Raw genomic sequence first — 21,351 nt, forward strand, 5'->3', positions numbered from 1 at the left:
CAGATCGCCCAGAATTACAACGGAACAGCTTAATGCAGAGAATTTTGACTGTCATCGAAGTGTGTAATTTTTCTACCACGAGACTTGAGCTGATAGATCATACAAAGACTGATCCAATTTTGCAAAAGCTCAACCACTACATTAATGTTGGATGGCTGTTGAAGCAGTCAAGTGTACCGCCTGAAGTGCAAACTTATTTTCCTTACAGAGAAGAGATGTTGATGGAAGATGGCGTTATTTTTCAAAGGTCCTAAAATGTTGTTCCTGCTACCTTACGTCGTGAATCTATCCAGATTTTGCATCGTGGTCACCCAGGTTCTGAATCTACCACAAGAAGGGTGAGAGAATTAGTATTTTGGCCTTCTCTAGCAAAAGCTATTGATAAAGTGCTTTCTTGTTCAGGATGCGGTAGTACGAAACCACATTTGCAAAAAGAACCACTTCAGCCAAGTCAAATTCCTGAACAACCTTGGTCAACAGTAGCCACCGATATATTCAAATGGAACGATCAACATTACTTAGTGTTGGTAGATTCTTGCTCGAACTGGTTTGCGATAGATACCCAACGTACATTGCTGTTATCACCAGGTTGAAATGTCATTTCTCAGTCCATGGTAGTCAACAGTTATTTCTGACAATGGTATCCAATTAACCAGTCAGTTGTTTCGGAAATTTGCAAAGAATGGGACTTTGTACATGTTACTAGTAATTCAGAATACCCACTGTCAAATGGACTAGCTGAATGTGCAACACAGAGTGCAAAGCAATTACTAGAGAAGTGAATGCATGAGAATACTGATGTCTTTTTGAACTTACTCGCTCAAAAACATACCCTGTGACAATATACTTGGCTCGTCTGTTCAGAGACTTCTATCTAGGCAAACCAGAGCAACACTGCCCATCAGTTCGTTTGAGGCCTAAAGCAAAGAACAGAGCAATGAAAGCCCAACTTTTCAGAAAGTGACCGGTCTCTGCTGAATTTTCAACTTTGGGGACATCAGGAACATCATCCGGAATGGAAGTAGAAGTTAAAGAACATTGTCTGGATTGCTCCGAGATCTAGAGTGTGTAAAAAGGAACAATGCTGCGATTATCTATTCTGATACAGTAAGATGTGTGCGATTTTCTCCTGTACTCCACACTCTGAAAGCAACTCCAAAAAAAGGCAGTGTTCCCTTTCTAGCCGCTGTTAAGAGTGACCTCCCTGCTACAAACAGCAACTGTCTAGTGCTCTATCTGAATTAAGCCACTATTTCTTTGCCGACTTGAAAGAAGGGGAGACAGTGTATAAACGGCAAAAGGTTTCGACCGGATTGGTCAAGTAACAGGTATATGTGCCGAGCAGAGATCCTACTTTGTAGAATCTGAGGGTGTGGAGTACAGGAGAAATCGCAGACATCTTCTTCCTGTATCAGAATAGATATCGCAGCATTATTCCTGTGATAGATTCTAGATCTCGGAGAAATCCAGACAATGTTCCTTAACTTCTTCCATTCCTGATGATGTTCCTGATGTCCCCAAAGTTGGAAATTCAGCAGAGACAAGTCATAGTTGCTAGACCGAATTCTAATTTCTATGTCACATGATTTGGTCGTATTTCCAGACCTAGTGTGAAGTACACAGCAACCTGGACATAATTGTCTATATGTATTTTTAGTTCTGTGTAATTATATGTCAAATAATTATTTGTATCAATTGTATGTCAATTAATGTTAATATCGCATGACTTACTTCTCAGAGGGAGGATGTAGTACGAGTGTGTGTGCTGTACCTTTAAGAAGCATTTCAAGGACAGCACATGCATATAAATAGCAAACACGTGCTTGATTCAGTGCCATTTAGAGAGTGCAGCTAGAGAGTGAGTATGTATGAGTGTAATAGCTTGTATATAAGTTTACCCAAGTTGAAGTTAAGCCTCAATCCGGATGTTTGTACATAATAAAGCTGCTTGAACAGAACCCACAGAAGGTGTTCTGTTTTATCCTGACTAGTTGAACGACAGACAGTAAGCCCTTCAGAGCTTTCCTGTTAATAGAGATGGAGACTAAGCCTTGAAAAGACTATTCTGGGAAGAAAGTACAGTTGTGTAAAATCTTACCATAACTGTAGAGGTTATTAGCTTCACTGCTGCAGTATTTTTAGCAGATGGGATTTCCTGCCGTGGAAGACCAAACGTTTGGCCAGTCTACCAAAGACTACTTGTTGCTTTTAAAAGGTATGCTGGACATCACCCAAATGCTGCGTGTGTAGCATAGGGCCTAAAGGTGACATTCAGGCCTTCAATAGTCAACTGAATGCCCCCAGCAGGAACACAGTCCAAGAAACCCAAGATGTAACCTGTACACTCAGGTAAGCAAAAGACTAGAGGAGTGGAGGGAGGGAGCAAATACAGCAGCAGTGAATGTAAGGACATGTACTGTTATGATGTGATTTTACACAACTGTACTATGTCCTTACATTCACTGCTGCAGTATTCTTAACAGATGGGATATTGTCAAAGCTCAAGAGGATATTTGGGAGGGGGAAGGCACAGAAGAACCCCCTAAAAAGCCATGAAGAACTGCACTAGCAAAACCAGCCCTAGCTCTAGAGATACCATCCAACTTGTAGTGCTTGGTAAAGTATGCACAGAAGTCCAGTAGCTGCCTCAAGAATAGAATTAGTATCTAAGCCCTTAAAAAAAGCACTCGAAGCCACAGCTCTGGTAGAATGACCTTAACTGAAGAAGGAAGGTTCTTGCCATGAAAAGTGTAACAAAAGGATTTAGCCTTAGAAATCCAAGAAGAAATAGTTTGCTTGGATACAGCAAGCCTCAAAGATCTAGAATGAAAAGAAACAAATAACTGGTCAGAATTTCTAATAGCCTTAGTCTTCTCCAAATTAACCCTGAGTTACCTATGCAAGTTCAAAGTATGCAGTACCTAACACTGTCAGATTGCGGACAGGGGAAAAAAGTAGGCAAATTAATACACTGATTCAGTGATAGCTCATTAATGACTTTAGGCATAAAAGAAGGGTTAGTGAGCAAGGACTCCCTGTCCTCATGAAAGACCAGAAAAGGAGGACAAGCCATAAGGCTTGCCACTCTGACACCCTGTGACGCCCACCACTGCTACCATTAAGTGATGGGCACCAGTATGTGTCATCCCCACACTGGACCAGTAATCAAGGAGCCTGAATACTCACCACTGACACTGGAGTGGGACGTGCACTTGGAATACAAATGGTTGCACTCAGAGTTTCCTAGATAGAGACCTGTCTGCATGAAGTACAATTTCCCTTAAGAACACACATGAAGCACACTCAGCCCGAGGTCTGGATGTCTCTATACTAGTCTCCCTCCAAATTCCCAATAAGATTCCCCACTGGTACAGCTGTGGGGTTAGGTCCTCTGCCGAGTGTCCTCCAGCACCCTCCCTATGAAAGTAGTCCTCAGTTTCCCTGCCCCAGGTAGATGACACATCCCACACACCCCTGTTAAATGCCAGGTTTTTGTGATATAAAAAAGAGGTCACAGTAAATCATTTCAAAACGTTTCCCACCTTTAATGTGACCTATAAACCTATTCAATTGAAAAACAAAACATCTGTTAGGGGGAAAAAATGTACAATACGCTGGTTGCATAAGTGTGCGCACCCTTAAACTAATACTTTCTTGAAGCACCTTTTGATTTAATTACAGCATTCAGTCTTCTTGGGTACCCACTTGCCATCAATTAAGAGACTGATTAACCCCAAATAAAGTTCAGCTGTCCTAGAAGGATTTTTCTGACATTTACTCAGTTGCCAGCTACAGCAAAAGCCATGGTTCACAGAGAGCTTACCAAGCATCATAGGGATCTCATTGTTGATAGGTACAAAAAAATTTCCACAACAACATTGGATATACCATGGAACACAGTGAAGACAGTCATCAAACAGTGGAGAAAATATGGGACAACAGTGACGTTGCAAATAACCTGACATGCCTCCAAAATTGATGAAAAGATCAGACGAAAACTGATCAGGGAGGCTGCCAAGCAAAACTGAAGGAGCTGCAGGAATTTCTGGCAAGTAGTGGTTGTGTACTACATGTGACAACAATCTCCCATATTCTTCATCTGTCTGGGATATGGGGTAGGGTTGCAAGACGGAAGCCTTTTCCTACACAGAAAAACATTCAGGCCAGGCTAAAATTTGCAAAACCAATACATAAAGTCTCCAAAAAGCATGTGAGAAAATGTTTTATGGTCTGAGACCAAGGTTGAACTTTTTAGCCACAATTCCAAAAGGTACGTTTGGTGTAGAAACAACACTTTGCTTCACCAAAAGAACACCATCCCCATGGTGAAGCATAGTGGTGGCAGTATCCTGCTGTTGGGTTGCTTTTATTCAGCTGGAACTGGGGCTTTAGTCAAGGTGGAGGGAATTATGAACAGTTCCAAATACCAGTCACTTTTGGCCCAAAACCTTCAGGCATTTGCTAGAAAGATGAAAAGGAATTTCACCTTTCAACACGACAGTGACCCCAAGTATATATCCGAATCAAGAATAGAATGGTTTCACCAGAAGACAAAGTTTTGGAATGGCCCAGACCTAAATCCAATAGAAAATCTGGGTTTCAATCTGACAGATTTGGTGCAGTTTTGCAAAGAAAAGTGGGCAAATATTGCCAAGTCAAGATGTGCCATGCTGATATAACTCCTACCTAAGATGACTGAATGCTGTAATTAAATCAAAAGGTGCTGCAACAAAGTGTTTAAGGGTATGCACACTTATGCAACCAGCTTATGATACTTTTTTATATTTTTCTCCTAACAGATTTGTTTTTCAATTGAATTTGTACAGGTTATTGGTCACATTAAAGGTGGGAAAAGTTTTGAAATTATTTATTATAGTCTAATTTTTATATCCCAAAACTTGGCAATATATATATATATATATATATATACATCCACTGGTGTGTGTGTGTGTGTCTGCCAGTGTTCTGACCTGAAGGGATATAAACTGCCTAAAGAGTCGCTTAATACTTGACAGCAACATCTCATACCAAGTGCCAAACCAGCAAAGAAGATAAGATCTAGTTTCTCCCTGTTTGTTGATGTAACATATCACTGTGGTATTGTCTGTGAACACCTTGAGAGGCCCTGGAGAAGAAAGAGGATGAAAGGCCTGAAGAGCCAGCAGAAGAGCTCTCCTCTCTGACACTAATGTACTCCTTTTGCTGATGAGGTGACCACACCCCCTGTATTTTTCGGGAGCCAAGTAATGCCCCATCCCATGTCTGAAGTCTGTGAGCACTTCCTGAGAGGGAAGAGGGGGATGAAGAGGGGTCCCTTAATTTGGAGACAACTGCTGAATCCACAAATGAAGTGCCTGTCTGAGACAAAGAAGAAGAGGAACTGCAAAGTCTAGAGGATGTGCATGTTGGAGCCATACTGACTACAGAAAACACAAACTTTCTTGTGTGACGTTTGGCCAAAGTGAGCATCGGAATGGTGGATGCCATGAAACCCAGAGCTCTCAAACTCCCTGGTGGTAATTGGAAGCCAGAGGAGGAAGAGTTTGAAAGAAAGAAATGAGAGTTAAGGCCTTTGGAGGGGGCAGGGATGCAAGCATTGGTACCATCTGAATCCTGCATCCCAGAAAAGCATGATCCTGAGAAGGAGTTGGAAGACTCTCTGAAATTTATAGTGACCTCCAGGCTCTGAAGAAGGGAAATGGCAAAATGAAGATTTTGCAGAAGGGTCTCTGGAGAGGACACTTGAATTAACAGGTTGTCTGAATAAGGAAATATTTGGATCCTGCAAAGCCTGCAGAAAGCAATCGCAGGCGCAAGTTATTTGTGAACACCCATGGGTCAATAGAAAGGCTAAAGGGCAAAGCAGAGAACTGAAAATGCCAAGAAGCAGCAGAGAAATGCAAAAATGCCTTGAAAAGAGGATGGATTAGATTATGGAGATGAGCATCCTTGAGATCCAGAGACGCTGTATAGGCCTGAGGGAACAAAAGAGGAACCTGAATCTGAATGGACAGCATATGAAAGGAACCCACTTTTAGAAAAATGTTTGTTTAGATGAGAGAGGTCTTGATTAGGTCTACAAGTGCTCTCTTATTTGGGCACTAGAAACGGTCTGAAGTATACGCTTTCCCACTTTGGGACTCTTGAATAGTACCCAGAGTTACAAGATTTTGAAGAATCTCTGGGGGGGGGGGGGGGGGGGGAGTTGTTCCTGAGGAGGCTTAGGAATGCTCATAAAAGGATGACTGGATTTCCACACCATGAAGTACCCCTGACGAATAATTGACAGAACCCAGGATTCCTGAGTGATCTGAAGCCAAACAGGAGGAGAAAGTGGAAAATTTTAAATAAGAGCAAACAAACATCACATCAGTTTTACAAAGGGTAGTTCAGCCTTGTAAAATTAGATATATAAAAACCTTCAATGTGAGAACCTTTGACATCAAAATAATTATTCAAAAAAATTGGACTATTTTATTAGCCCTAGCTGAGGTGCAGGCTATTCTGGATAGAAAACCCTACTACTCCTATAGAAATGTTAGAAATTTAAAGAGAAGGCTGTGTTATAAGGATTTTAAAGCCCCAACCAAGCAACAAATAGCTACAAAACATGGAACTTTTAGATGTTTGAACTGTAGTCATTGTAATGATATTTTAGTAGATAATAATAGTAATGTGTTCCCTCATCCTGTTACTAACAAGCAATACATATTTCCTATCTCTGCCAACTGTAATACTAGCAATGTGGTTTACCTTGCTACATGTGCGAAATGTTTATAATTTTACATGGGAAAAAACACTCTAAGGCTGAGAGATCGTATTACTGAACATAAGTCAGTTTTAAGAAGGAAGACTGATAAAAATGCTTTAAGTAGACCTGTTATAGATAAGGGTGAGGATCGCTGTTTTAAGTTCAGGGTAATAGATGCAGTAACAAAAGGGACCAGAGGGGGTGATTTTAAATAATCATCTTGAACAAAGAATATGAATGGATTATCAGATTGTTTGCAGAGTCTGAACCGGGTCTCAGTAATACTGTGAGTATTAAGCCTGTTTTAGTAAAAATACAACATAACATTCAATGTGCTTAAAATAATTTTAAGAAAGTGTCGTGATGTGCTGGCTGTGGTCATGTGATGCTTGTTTGCTCTTATTTAAAGGCCAATATTTTGTGTAATAGTATTAGCATTGAGGAAGGGTTTTTACCTGAAAGCTTTGCTTTAATAAAGTTTTGTGCTTTACATTGGAACGGTTTTGTTCTTTGACCCTCTAAAACCTGTCAGGTTTCTTGGGAACAGGGGCAGAGAATTGGATGCATGCGAGGCATTGGAAAAAGCATCCAGCAAAGCAGCCAAAACAGGAGGAATAGCCACAGGTTTAGGGGATTCCAAATGCAGCAATTCATAGTACCTCTTATGGATGTCGGGGATCTGAGCACAGTCCCACTTAAAAATCTGTCATCCTGGAGTGTGTCTCCTCAAATGAAATTTCCTCAGGAGGAACATCTGGAATAATAGATTCCTCCTTCTCTGACCCATAGTCTAAAGGAGAAGGAATTTGAGTAGAATAAGTCGGGGATTCATTATCAGAATCTGACTCTTCCTCAGAAGAATCCTGTTCTCTAGGCCTTTCAGGGGGAGTAGAGGTCCAAGGAGGAGCAGAAACCAAAACCCCTTGAGGTTTTAAGGACATTTAAAGCAGGAAATATCCCAGAGTGAAACCTTGCCACTCACTTTGTGGATCGCTAGGAGCAGAAGAAACATGGTTCACTTTTTTTGTTTCGGTTTTAAGGGAACATCCCCTCCAAAAAACTGAGAAGGCTCAGGGCTAGGACAGCAGTTGAGAACCATAGTAGGAACTTCTTCTCCAACCAAAAACAGAGGAACTCCCCCAGACCCTTTAGAGAAAACTCTGCTGCGATTCCCACTGAACATCGGAGACTGATGCCTGCAAAGCCTCTTCGGACAGTGACATTGGCAGAGAAATCTGACAACACAACCGGGCGAGCCTCCAGGTTTGTAACCTCGGGAGAAACATTTGGCTGGACGGGAGAATTTTTTCCATTGTATCTTTAGCAAGAAGCTCAAGACACTGATTCTCAAGATACAAGGAAAGGGAAGAAAGTCTACTGTGAAGGGTATATGGAACAAACACCTTACAAATCGAACAAACACCTTACAAATCGAGAAGTCAAGTCAAGAAGCAAAAAAAAAAAAGTAAGAGGAAAGAAAATCACCAATGGGACAGTTATCTGCAACTGCAGTAGAAGTCAGCAAACAGGTGTAGGTAGTCACTGGAGAACGAAAATGATTTCAACGGTCAGAAAACGGATGCAGGTAAATAGGTAAAAAGATTCATTCAAACTGGAGGCAAAAGTTCTGATTATGGTAGGCCTGAGCATCACCTTTTATGCCCTACTCTAAGCAATGAGTGTTTGGGTGATGTTTGGCGTACCTTTTTTAAAAGCAACAAGTAGTCTTTTGTAGACTGTCTGGGCATTTTGGGCCTCCAGGGCAGGGAACCCCATTTATTAAGAATATTGCCACAGTGGGTGTAAGGACATCAAAAATAACCACATCCTGGCATAAACTCACCATAAAACAAGGGGGTTGGATGGGAGGAAGCTGCTACTGCAGCAATGATCATTCAAACACTTACGGTTTTAGTTTACTTGCACAACTGTACTGTGTTCATCTCATTGATTACTGCTGTAGTAGCATTAGCTATATGTTTAGATTACCTTAGCTAATTACTTTTGGGTGGTTAAAGAAGAGCCCAGGCGCCTCTGGAGAAAGGTCACTGCAAAGTCTGATTTAGAGAAGGAATTGAGCTAATGCTTTAAAATAAAGTATAGAATCCAACCTTTTTCCAAAAAACTATAGATGAAGCCAAGGCCCTGGTAGAGGGGGACTTGTCCCTGCCTGAAGTAGTTTTGCTGTGATGAGTATAACAAAGGATAATAGCCTTTGATAATTTAAAAATATGTTTTGCCAAAAGTTGTCCCTTCTTACTGTCACAAGAAATGAAGAATTGATCCAAAGATCTGACATAATTTTGAATTTGGACACTACCACAAACATGTTTAGGAAAGAGTCATCCAGAAACTGCTCTCCATGCATTTTCGTTGGCACTAAGAGTCCTTGAATAAAACCCCTTTACCACCTTTCACCTCTAGGTGATGGCATGTGATGAACAGGTGGGAACAAGAGTCTGGTCTGGAGGATGTGGAATTACCCCAGGAAAAGACTAATTTCTTCCCACTGCTGTCTGTAACTTTGAATTATTTTAACCCATTTGTCACTGTCTGTTGCCAAAGCGAAAAGTGGATATGGACTTTCTGGAAGAGCAAAGGGGGTGCCAGGGTGGTAGGGGGGAACAGTCTCTTAAATAGGGGTTCTGATTTATTGGACTGTCTCTTTATAATTCTTTCTGGAATCCCCTTGCCATTTCTTCTTAAACATGTTTACCTGTATTTTGCTTAGTGTTTAAAATTTGTTTCCTACTAAAACTGAATAAGGAGTTAGCGAAAACCTTGGAAAACATGGAAAAGGAGGGCTGAAAAATCATAGAAATGCCCTGTATCAGCTTGCCCCCTTTTCATCAAACATTTCGATTACCTCTGCAGCAGAGAGGTCAAAAACTAAATCTCTCTTCAAAGGAGAATTTAAAATGTAATTTCTAACATCACCTGTGAGGTTCGGAGAATACTGTTATGCAAACCACCTCAAAACATTACCATTGGCTGCAGCCCTTGAAGAGTCATCAGCAGTCCTACACATGTGAACAATAGAAGAAAACTAAATTATTTGTAGTAGTTTTTCTCGCAAGAAGAAACTGCAGACAAAACATTTCCTCGTACGTTCACATTTAATCAAAACAAACCTTAACATGCGAGCCTGACAATTCAAAATTTTAAAAATCAAAGTTGCAGAAACGTGCACTTTTTTTACCATACTTATCCGTAATCTTTCCAGCCTTGTCAGAAAGAGTAGGATTGGGATTAACCGCGTGCTTAGCAACAGAGGGATTAACTAAAGCTAGTTGCTAGGTCTGGTTCAGGGAAGAGTGTATAAAAACTTAAATGATTGAAAAACTTTGTATATCCTGCCTTTTAGGTGCAGCTGGTTGACTGTCTGGAAAATTGCAGGCAGTAGCATACACATCTTTCAAAGCTGACAGAACTGGAGGAATGGGTACAGGTTCTGGACATTCATTCTGTAATAGCTTATAGTATTTCCTGAGGGAGTGAGAAACCTCTGTGTTCTCCCACTCAAAACACTGGCACATTCTAGCCATAGCCTTAGAGAAAAAAACCCTACAGGGCAAGTCTGAAGCTTGAGCTCTCCTCTGGGTATGAATCAGAAATCTGAGCAGAAAAACTTTTGTCCCTTCATCTTTCTGTTCAGACTCAAACTTTTCTTCATAGGAAGGGAGATGTCCTTTAACCAGAAATTGCTGTACAGGAAGGACAAATGGCCTGAATGAAGTCTTGAGCCAGACCCAGTAAACTACACCTGTCTAAGGAAATTTGAGGAAGAGTAGTCGCATGCTTAGTTTTATGTTCCTAAACAGGAAAATGGGACTGACAGTGTTGTAATGGCCACAGCAGCTTTCCCAGGGATGGGAACAACATTTTGGCAAAACAGGGAAGCCCTCCATGTTCTCTATCCAAGGACCATCAAGAGTGGATCTCCCTTGCCCACTGAAGGGACCCCTCCACAGCCACAGAGGATGTGGTTAACTCCTAGTCCTTAGTGGCTGTAGGTGCTACACCAGAGGGTTCTGGAGTAAAAGATGAGCCGTCTGAAGTACAACTAACTGCCACAGCTGAGTCATCCACTGCAGTTGAAACAAATTGATAGCCTGCTGTGATGACAAAAGCTGTTTGCTACAATTTTGGCTAGAAGGAGGACCAGCTGTATGACTGACATTGTTGATTGCCAAAAATGGTGCCTCACTCCTGGGGAAAACAAGTGACAAATGCCAGTAAAAGCTGTCTAAAAGTTATTTTTTTCACAGACACAGTTAAAAAAAAAAAAATAAAAAATAAAAAAACATTGCCAGCCCCACAAAGTAAAGTAAACCCAATTTTTTAAAAGTCAGTACATTCTCCTTAGTCTGTTGAAACACAAACTCCTAACTTTAATAATACATTCCTGAAGAGGAAAGTATTAATAATAAGCAAAAAAAAAAACAAAAAAACATGAATGTAGTCTCTTTCCCCCAAAGAGAACTTGGTCTGCCCAGCAAAGGAACAGCACAAGCTGTCAGTCATTGAAAGTCTCAATGGAGTGTACTTTTCAGTGGCAATAAAGCTGTAAAAGGCTTGGCGCCCAAGCTTGTCTTTTTGTCAGCTCAGCCTGAGCTGCTAGACAGTTTGGGTCAGTGGTTCCCAAACTTTTGTGTCCCAGGGCACCCTAAAATTTTTTTTAGACCAGCCATGGCACCCAATATTTTTTTTTGTCAGACAACACTATCAGAACATTTGAAAACTCTTTGGAATAAATATTTTTTAATAATGGGACTATATAGAAACAGTGTAAACACAAAAAATGCAACACAACTTCAGATTAACATTACGCATTGAGTCAATACATTTATTTAAAATCACAAATTAATGAGACTGATGACTCTGCATACTACGTGATAAATGCTCAAGTCTAATTTTCGACAAGCATATTCTCAAATAGTCTCTCTCTCTGCTTACTTTTTATGGAAGTCATCGCAGAGAATGCTTTTTCACACAGGTAAGTGGTGCAGAAAGGCAACAGTACCTCAATGGCTTTTTATGTCAACTTCAAAAACTGTGCCAAATTAACTGAGTTAAATTTGAGCTGCAATGATCTGTCTGTTTCAACATCGATTAACTGTTCCTTCTCTGTTAGTGAAGCACCAGTCAAATTCTGTGCTGATGAAAAAGGGTTCCTAACCAATCTTTGTCAGATATCATCAAGAGATCTGCTGTTTTAGTAATGTTCAATGCATACCTAAATTCACTGAATTCAGGACTTCAAATATGTCAGCAAGGTATGAAACCAGTAATGTTGCAAATTCATTGTGTGGTTGATTTTGAAGAAAAAATGTTTTCAATTCAAGGTGAAGTTGACAGCCATCTGATATCATTATGTAGCAAAACAGTGATATAATCAGAACTCATATCTTTACACAGTTCTGAAAACAGTTTTTGGCTGGATGCGACTTGATGTAATTAACAAGACAGTATGTAGATCAGATGGCAGTGTTTTACTTACAAAGGGCTTCCTGATGAAACAGTGCGCTGTGTTTGGTTTTGTTTGGATTAGTTTGCTGCCAAAAGGAACTCAGGAATCCTGTCACAGATCCTGTCAGTAGCGCTCCATCTCTGTGGGGGTGTGCACCATTGCCATAACAATCCATGTTGCTCAAAAATGCATACACACTTAAATATGTCTTCTCCACGTGTCTGAATTAGCTCTCTGCAAAACAGAAACTGTTCAATAAGTGGCTGTTGATTTGGTTACCTTTCAAATGCCTACCACTGATGTCTGTAGATTCATCGAGTTGGGAGAGAAATCTCTTGCAGATTTTGAGCTGGTTGCAAACACTGTAATATCATCAGACATCATTTCAATTCTTCGTGCAACAGTATTGTTAGATGATGGTATTTTTGCAATAACTTTCTCTGCCTCATCACCTAACATTGTTTTCACCATCAGCCGACATGCTGGCATTATCAAAGTCTCCACAACAGTATGTGGCTTCATGCTTTTGCAACTAATTCTGCCAGTTGCGCTTTGTCAGAAACTGTAACTGCTTTTGTAAAAAACTGAACCTGTTTATGTTGAGATTGTAGCAAGCGTTTAAAATAAAGTTGGTCTCTCTTAGCAGCAGCAGGATGTTTTGTTTTTAAATGGGAACCATGGCTTCATTTGATAAAAGTTCGTATAATTATATAACATGGATGTTGCATGCCCTGTTTCTCCACAAATGTAAAACCATAATTGACATAATTATCTGAATAAAGCCTTGTTTTCTACAACAGCAGAAGCTTTGGCTTTGCTGTTCAGCAATCATACAACTTCCACTGGTACTCTCACAGTTACTACTTTCATCTTCGTGTAATCCACTTGATGCTTTGAGGTAGAGGCCATTGTTACAAAAAACAATACTTATTTAATGCGCATTCAACCTCTCTTCACCTCTCTTACAACAAAGTTCACGAAAATTATTTGGTTTATAATTGGTCCAATCTTAAATTTGAACAAGCTGATTGGCTGTTTGCATCATTCTGGTTTATCATTTTCCATTTGAATCTTTTACACATGGACGCAAACAGTACACTACAAAAAGTGTATGCACACTCAAAATTACTCAGAGCTCCCCAACAATAACAACCGACAGTGATTCTGACGCCTGTCTCTTTGCCACATGGCATGTGGACTTTCAAGCCATGAGCTTCATACTTGACACATACAAACAAGCAGACAAAGTCATTATGCAAACTAAACACTGGCGCACTGCAATAATTATTATTATTTTCAACAAACGCAAGTCCGGATAACCATAAACAAAAGTCACAAAAGTAGGTTACAAAGCAGTCGAACTAATATCCTATGACTGACTACACCTAAAAATGAAACCTTTGTGCTCCAAATCACCCCACCAACTGTCCCACCCCCCAACAAGAACTCACCCCCCGCTCCCTCCTTCCAAGTTCTCCTATTAAAAAGCAGTAAAAACAAAAAACATTGAACTTACACTTACAGTTCGGAATGATCCTAAAAGAATCTGACGGAGAAGGTAAACAAAAATTGCCTTATTGAGCCAGGCTCCAGCTGTAAGGTATCACCGCTGAAAATATTATTTTTGCTTTCCCTCTGATAATTTCCTCTTGGTTTTCAGTGCTGGCTATCCTGCTCACTGGACAAACGTTCTGGATAAGGAGCTCATTGCTTGTCCCGCACTGGTTACCATCCCTGCCGCCTGCAGCTACTGTTTGCACCGTGCTATCGCCCTTGTTACCTGCTCTCTCTTCTCCTCCCTCACCGCCTTAAAGGTGCAGGCTGGAAACAGCTGACGGGGAATGAGCGGAGCTCCAGAGCTAACTGGAGAAAAAAGCACAGTTAAGGGCCAGGCACTCAGTGTCGTCCCACCACGGAGGAAGTGATTGGCATGCACACAGGAGGAACGCCTGGCGGGAGACACAGCAGCACCTGGAATGGTTGAGTGAAACGGAAGTTGGGGCTTGCCATGGACTAAGCTCGGAAGTTTGGCATTACCTCAGTTTATTCTGAGTTCTCAGCATTTTTGATGGTATTTTTTTTAAACATTTTTTTGCAGGGTGCCGTGGCACCCAGTTTGGGAACCACTGGTTTGGGTGCATGGAAGGTGCCCTGACTCTTTGGAAGCTGGCTGGCTGTTTTATCCTTGCCAGGATATAACCCATGTAGCTAAAACTGTTGTAGCAGTGATGAATAAAATGAATACAGTGTTTCTGAAGTTCATTTATGCAAGGTGTACAGCATACTGATATGGAGTCATCTGCAAATTGTACAGTATCTCTGTATGTGGACTATACATTCCATTTAAAAGATATTGGTCATATACCCTAGATGGGTTTTGGTGGTATCCCTGTTATAAGCAAGAGAAAAGAGTGTGCGTTTTGCCAGTGGACACCGTCTACAGCGAGAGAGGTAGCTTTTGAACAATTTTGCTGTTTAATCATTCGCGTAAAGTTTTTGATCATATCAAACACTTTATAAAACTGTAGGAAAAAGGATGGTTACTAGCTACCCTTGATTTCTTTTCTGGCTTATTGTATACAGGAAAGATGATGTTGTTTTTATTCAATAGGATAACTGTTTCTCTGTGGTTGGTTAGTTTGAGGAAGTTGGCTGTTTTATAGTAGATTGATTTAATATTTTTCTGTGGTGTATTAACCGGTTACTTTTTAAGTGGGAAAAGTTCACTTCTTTCAGTTAAGAAGGTGGTAACTTTTATAAAATTATAGATTTAAGCTGTAGACCACCATGTAATCAGTTTCAGTTAGTAGTGGACTTGACTGAGGTCTGAAGTTTCCTCCTAGGTTTGAGAAAATTACTAAGAGTTCTAGAATGGTTTTGGATCATTTTTATCACTTGTCTGCTGGCTGTTGTAGTTTTTTATAATTTTATCATATTGTTGCTTAGTTTCCTGTATGCTTGTAAGGTTTGGGGTACCCCCCCCCCCAACATCTTGTCAGATTTACGGTCTGTTCATCGTGTCATCTAGGGAACTGGTATTTAATTTTTTTCTGTACAGAGGAGCTGTAAAGTTAACTGAGTTTAAAAAGGTGAAGTTTAACTTTTTTGCATATTTAATCTAGTAGTAGATGTTAGTGGGTGCTGGTTGCTTTTAAATTCCTTGGAAGTATCCTTACTGAAAAATGAATTTAGAAATTTGATTACAAAATTTTTTTTTTTTTTTTGAGGAGATAGTTTCGTATTTTTTTGGTACAAACTAGGTGGTGAGAAATTATGTAATGGGGTTTGCTTGTGGTCATCAATTTTAAATGAAAAGTCCAGCCAAGCTAGAACTTCCAATGAGTGACCTCCCAAACCTCCTGTAACAGAGGCACATGGGATATATGCAAATGACATTTATGAACATCAGGTGTTTCAGCTATATGGCGATTCTGATTGCCCATGACTTTTACGTTTGATGTCATTTTAATGGACAATTTCAGGCCAATAAAGCCAAACCCCACTAGCTATGGATATGCATATTTCGGCCTTATGACCTATATCCATAGCTTTTGGGCATCAATTTTAGGAATACTTAAGACAGGTTTTAGTATGTAGTTTTGTTTGGAATATATTATAGTGTGGTGGTGTTTAAGCATGGTTAAAACTGACAGAAAAAAAATTCAAGATTGGTAAGAGGCTGCCCGGGAAAGTATTTCAGTAAGTTTATTTAAATGCCAAAAGTGCAAACAAGACTGTACTTTTAGTCCTTGCACTTGGTGTCCATTTTTGTATGTGTGGAAAATTTAAATGGTGGCTCTGTAACCAATGTTTAGAAGGTCTGGGACGGAGTGTTACGTTTTTGTTTACAGATGTAAAGTAGTTTTAAGTAGGAGATTATTTTCTATGATCGGATTGATTTTGTTGCAAATATTTGGGCTTGGGGTGATTTCCTGGAGTGGTGTCCTATGTCTTGGCTGTTGTGTTTTAATATTTTTGTAATGTATGGGACAAGTATAAGTGTGGAGGGTGAGACTTAGATTTATTTGCTTTTTTTTAACTGGAAAAGTGAAGAGTCAACTTGGAAGATTGGTTGAAAAGAAAGTGATATCATTGTGGAGATGCTGACCATTAGGATTTTTAGGTGCAATTTAAATGTTTAAGCCATTTGTTTAGCGAAGGTGTCTGTGCCAAGTATTGGTCAAAGTATCTGTAATGATGTGTATGATAGTTTCTATTATGGTATCCCAGGATTTTGATATGAAGTAAAATGTTCTGTTTTATACTATTTGAAGTAGTAGCTTGAAGTACAGCAACTTAATATCCATCATTCCATTCCATTACTGGGGAGTTCCTCAGTGGATACCATTGCCATCTTGACTCCTGTTCACTTTGTCTTATTTTCTTTGAGATTCACCCCGAAAACAAAGAAACCGTCATTCTCATAGCTGCTTAGTGGGCCTGGCAGATTTGGTTTCCTAGACTTCTATCTTGTCTTCTGGAGAAGCTTGTTTTTTCAAAAGCATCTAGAATGTTACTTGGCCCTCCATCAGGCAGGACCTTCCCCTGACATGTGCTTCCTGTTGCTTGCTGCTTGGCTTCTCCACTTTCAGAAATTGGTAGTAATCCTTCCTTTTAATTGGAGTATGATCAGGATCCTCTTAGCTTCAAAAAAGCCCAAGCCTAGGTGAGCCATTGCCATGGAGTAAAGGGATAAAGCCCTAATTGTGACCCAGGCAACCCAGAGTCAGTTATCTGTTTGGATGTCTAAGGCGCTAACAGGGAGGAATGGGCATGCCCATCCAGGGGGAGCTGTGCGAGCAGCCTTCAGGCATTGATGACAAATGCAGGGGTGGGGAATAATTGTAGGTCATAATATCCACCTCAACAGTAGAAGCAGTTGCCACCACTGCTCCCCAGGATGTCGTTAAAATCCACTCCGGTTCAGCTCACCCAGAGCAGTCCAGGATAGGAAGCTGGACCCAGCAATGGTTCAGAGTACTGGTGCATTTCGAATGAATGAAGGAGTGTGTGTGTGTGGGGAGGCGGGGCAAGCACAGGAAATCTTACAGAAATGCCTGGATGTGCTCTTTATGATCTGGAGTTGGTTTCCTTTTCTATTGCTAATCCTGTATTTCTAGAGTATATCTCAAGTATTTTTAAAAGTGGGGATCAGTTTTTTATCCATTGAAGCACACTAAGCTGCTTTTGTGCATGGACTTAAAGAAACTACAGGCACTACCATTTATTTTTCTCCCTGTTGTAACTTTTTAGCGTGCTGTTCTGTTTCCAAAGCTTGCCTGATGTGCTTTTTTAGGTAATGGAAAAATTTAAATAAATTAGAAATTGGATGTTTGCTACAGTGAGACAGAACTGGGAATTGGCAATGTTAATTTAGAGTTCAGCTTTTCTGTCAATTCACTGCTGAATTTAAGAAAACTGTCAGACTGTTTCACCTACTGCTAAAGAGAACCAGACTATTTCACCTACTGCTAAAGAGAACCAGTTAGCTACTGCTTTTTATATTATACAAGGCATAGTTTGAGAGGCAGTTAATGCTTCCATCTGTTAACTGATAAAATTCCAACTGCTGTGTAAGGGTGAATATTATTTGGGTTGAATTTTTCTGGGAAATCAATGGTCTTAAAGTGATATTCTATAAGATTCTTTATTGAAATCTTCACTTTATGATAAGAGTATGTACTGTAACCTTAAAACAGATGTACTAACTGTAAGTATGTTTAAACAAGAATTAACTGATAGATTATGACATTAAACTTGAGTTATAAATGTTGTTTGCTCAAAAATCTGGACACTTTTTTGTTCACCTCAAAAACTTTTATTTCTTTAGTAGGCTTGCAAGATTTCTGCTTCCACACACTATCGAAAGTCATTGCTTTCCCTGACATCCTGCATCATTCTGCATAAAACTATTGTATGGGGATTTGCAGCCTACACAAAAATCTTCTCTGTGGACAGTATGTAGACTGACACTTTTGAGTGCCACTAGGTAAGCTGTTGCAAGCCAAGCATCTGTACACCATGTTTGTAGTCAGTGCTATTGCTGAAGGAAAAGGACACTACATGTGTTAATGTAGTTCAGGCTTGTTAAAGCCATTGTATCATGCGATATGGCTTTCTTACCAATGAACAGCTTGTCATCCTTTGAAAAAGTAAGCTTTTAAGCCTACTTCTACTGCTTCTTTCAGTGATGACTGACCCAAGCTACTGATTTATAGAAAAACAATCTATCTCCAATCAGTCAAGCATATAACTATTTTCATTTCTATGCTGAATTCAAACAAAAGTGTGCTCAAGGGTATTAGTTGTTGACTGTTAACTTTTCCTCTCAAATTAATTACACTGGTAACTGTTAATATTGATGAAACCGTTTCTGATTCTCAAACACACCTGGCTCAGATCTTTCCATCTCTGTTCGTTCTTGCTCTGCTCAGACTCCCTCCACTTTCCTTCCCCCAGTTCTTAGCTACACCCACCAACTCCCCCAGTTCTTAGCCACACCCACCAAATCTGTATTTATCTGATCACTCTCTACTCGCCTATTCATACTAAGCCAGTCAAGCTCAATCTTGTTGAGCACTCTACCTTTCAGTTATCGAACACTCGTGCTATCCAATCAGCTTCCCAAACACCAAGCTTTCTCCTCCCTACCAACCTCCATCCTCTCGTTATTAGAAATCTCCACCATTGTGCATTCTTGAGCTTACTTCCTCCTGCAACATACCATACTTGCTTATTTTTTTTTAATCATCTGTTATCCAACTTTTGCTCTTCACAAAATGAATGTTTGTGCTACCTTCATTTCTTTCTTTTACTACTGTGCCACCTTCTATCCTATCACTCACCACTTTCAACCAGTTTTATTTCTCCCGCAAACGCACACAATCCACAACAAAGTTGTACTAAGTTGTACTTGCTGTCATCACAGTAGATCACCACACCTCTGTCAGTACACAAACACCTACCTCTTTAAAATTAGATACCTGTATTACAACCCCGTTCTCCAAAAACTCAACATAATAAATAAGCATAAGTTCAATTGGCTGTACTTAAATCATAATTTCCTAAAACCACTTAACCATTGTGGTGACATTCATCCTTATTTATGTTCCAATAAAGAACCACAAAGCTCTATCAGTGCATCAGAGTTATCCAGTTTGCCTTCCTTCACCTCCCTTAGTATCTAATTTTACTATTTTTTAAACTTAAATGCACAAAGCATATGTAACAAATTGGCTGACTTCCAAGCCCTCTATCCAGTTGACTTTGTAATTGAGACTTGGCTCAAACAAGATGTAGATGGTGTGGCCATCATCTACTCTTCATGCACTTATTCCCCCAAAATTTGACAATTCCGAAGTACTGTTATCACTTTCAAAAACAAATGAGCATTAAAAGAATGTGCATAATAACCTTGTATAGATCTCCAGGAAACCGTATCCAAACATCAGAAGATTTTCTCTACTGGACATATCACAATGTCCCCAAATAACCCAGTTATTCTGGATGATCTAAACATTCATTGGCAAGTTACTAACTCAGACTCCGCTATGAACTCTATAAATCTTTGCATTTTCATTTGGCTAATCTCCCATCTTACATACCTCCTAAACCACTTATCAAATCTCAGCCTTTCCTCACAATCCCTTTCCTGGTTTTCCAGCTACCTCTAACAGATCTCAAGCAGTGAAATGGGACCAAGCTACCTCCTCTTTTCTTCCTACTCCTACCGGAGTACCTCAAGGTTCCATAATTGGTCCAATACTATTTAATATCTTCACAAATTACTTCTACAAGGCCATCCCCAACACTAAAATCGTTCAATACGCTGATGATTCAACGTTAATCTGCTCTGCCTCTAACCTAACAGACCTCCAAGCCCTAACCCAAAGTGCCTTCTCTACCACTGAAAAGTGGATGCTACAAAACCACCTCTCCCTAAATGCCAACAAAACTAAGATGCTCCTTTTCTCTCCCTCTAAATCCTCCTCTCTCGACAAACAATCATTTCTAATCGCTAGCCTTACTAACTCCTCTATCGAAATTGTATCTTCCTCCAAACATCTTGGTGTCACTATCGACGATCAACTAAAATTTAATACACATATCCAACTGAATATCAAAAAAACTCACATAAAACTAGGTCTGTTGTATAGAAACAACCACTTCCTCTCTCCTCACTCTAGACTAACCCTTGCTTCTACCTTCCTCCCTCCTATACGGTGCCCCCTTGCTAACTAATCTCTCATCCTCTCTTACGTACAAACTTGAGCTATGCTACAACAAAATCGCCAGATTTGCCACAAATGCAAAATCCTCTTCCCATCACTGCTCCTCCCTTCTCACCCTAAACTGGCTCGAACTTCCTAATCAACTTAACCTCCTCCAACTCACCACAGCCTTCAAGCTACTACTATACCCTTCAAACTGCCCAGCCCTTACAAATCTCCTGCTCCCTTATACCCCCTCTCGACCACTTAGATCTTCACAACACAACCTGATCACAGTTCAAAAACCCCAACGCCCTGCTGGCCAGCTTCTCTTATCCTTTACACTTGCTAAGAAATGGAATGCCCTGCCCTTGTCAATAAGGACCAGTACCAACCTAAACAACTTCAAAACTCTGCTTCATTCCTACTTCTTTCATAACAGAATTTGCAACTGCACTCCTCTGCCTTTAATACCTAAACTTTCTACTCCATTTGCCCCAGACTAACCTCCTTCTATTCTGCACCTGTTCTCCTTTCTATAATGCACTATGCTTAAACAGCACAAAAAAAAAAAAAAACAGTAGTATCCCAAGTATTGCCTTTTTCTCAAAACAAAAGTGGAATAATTGTGTTTCTTCTGTTACAACCACCTGATACTTGTTTCTTAGAGTGACTTTGACTTTACTTGTTTACTGGAATTATCATTGTAATTCAGAATTTGAACATGGATTAGCATGTACTTTGAAATTATTTTTATAATCTGTATATATAAATGTATTGATTTGTTTGTTTTAGAACTTTTCTCCCCGGGCCTCCACTGAAAACGGGCCCATTAGCCCAGTGGACTTCTCCGGTAATCAAACTGAAATAAATAATCACCTTACCCACTACACTCTATCAAAGTATTAGCAGGCACTTTT

Source organism: Protopterus annectens, chromosome 3.part0 (genome assembly GCF_019279795.1).
Source record: "Protopterus annectens isolate FY-2018-M chromosome 3.part0, PAN1.0, whole genome shotgun sequence".
NCBI lineage: Eukaryota > Metazoa > Chordata > Ceratodontiformes > Protopteridae > Protopterus > Protopterus annectens.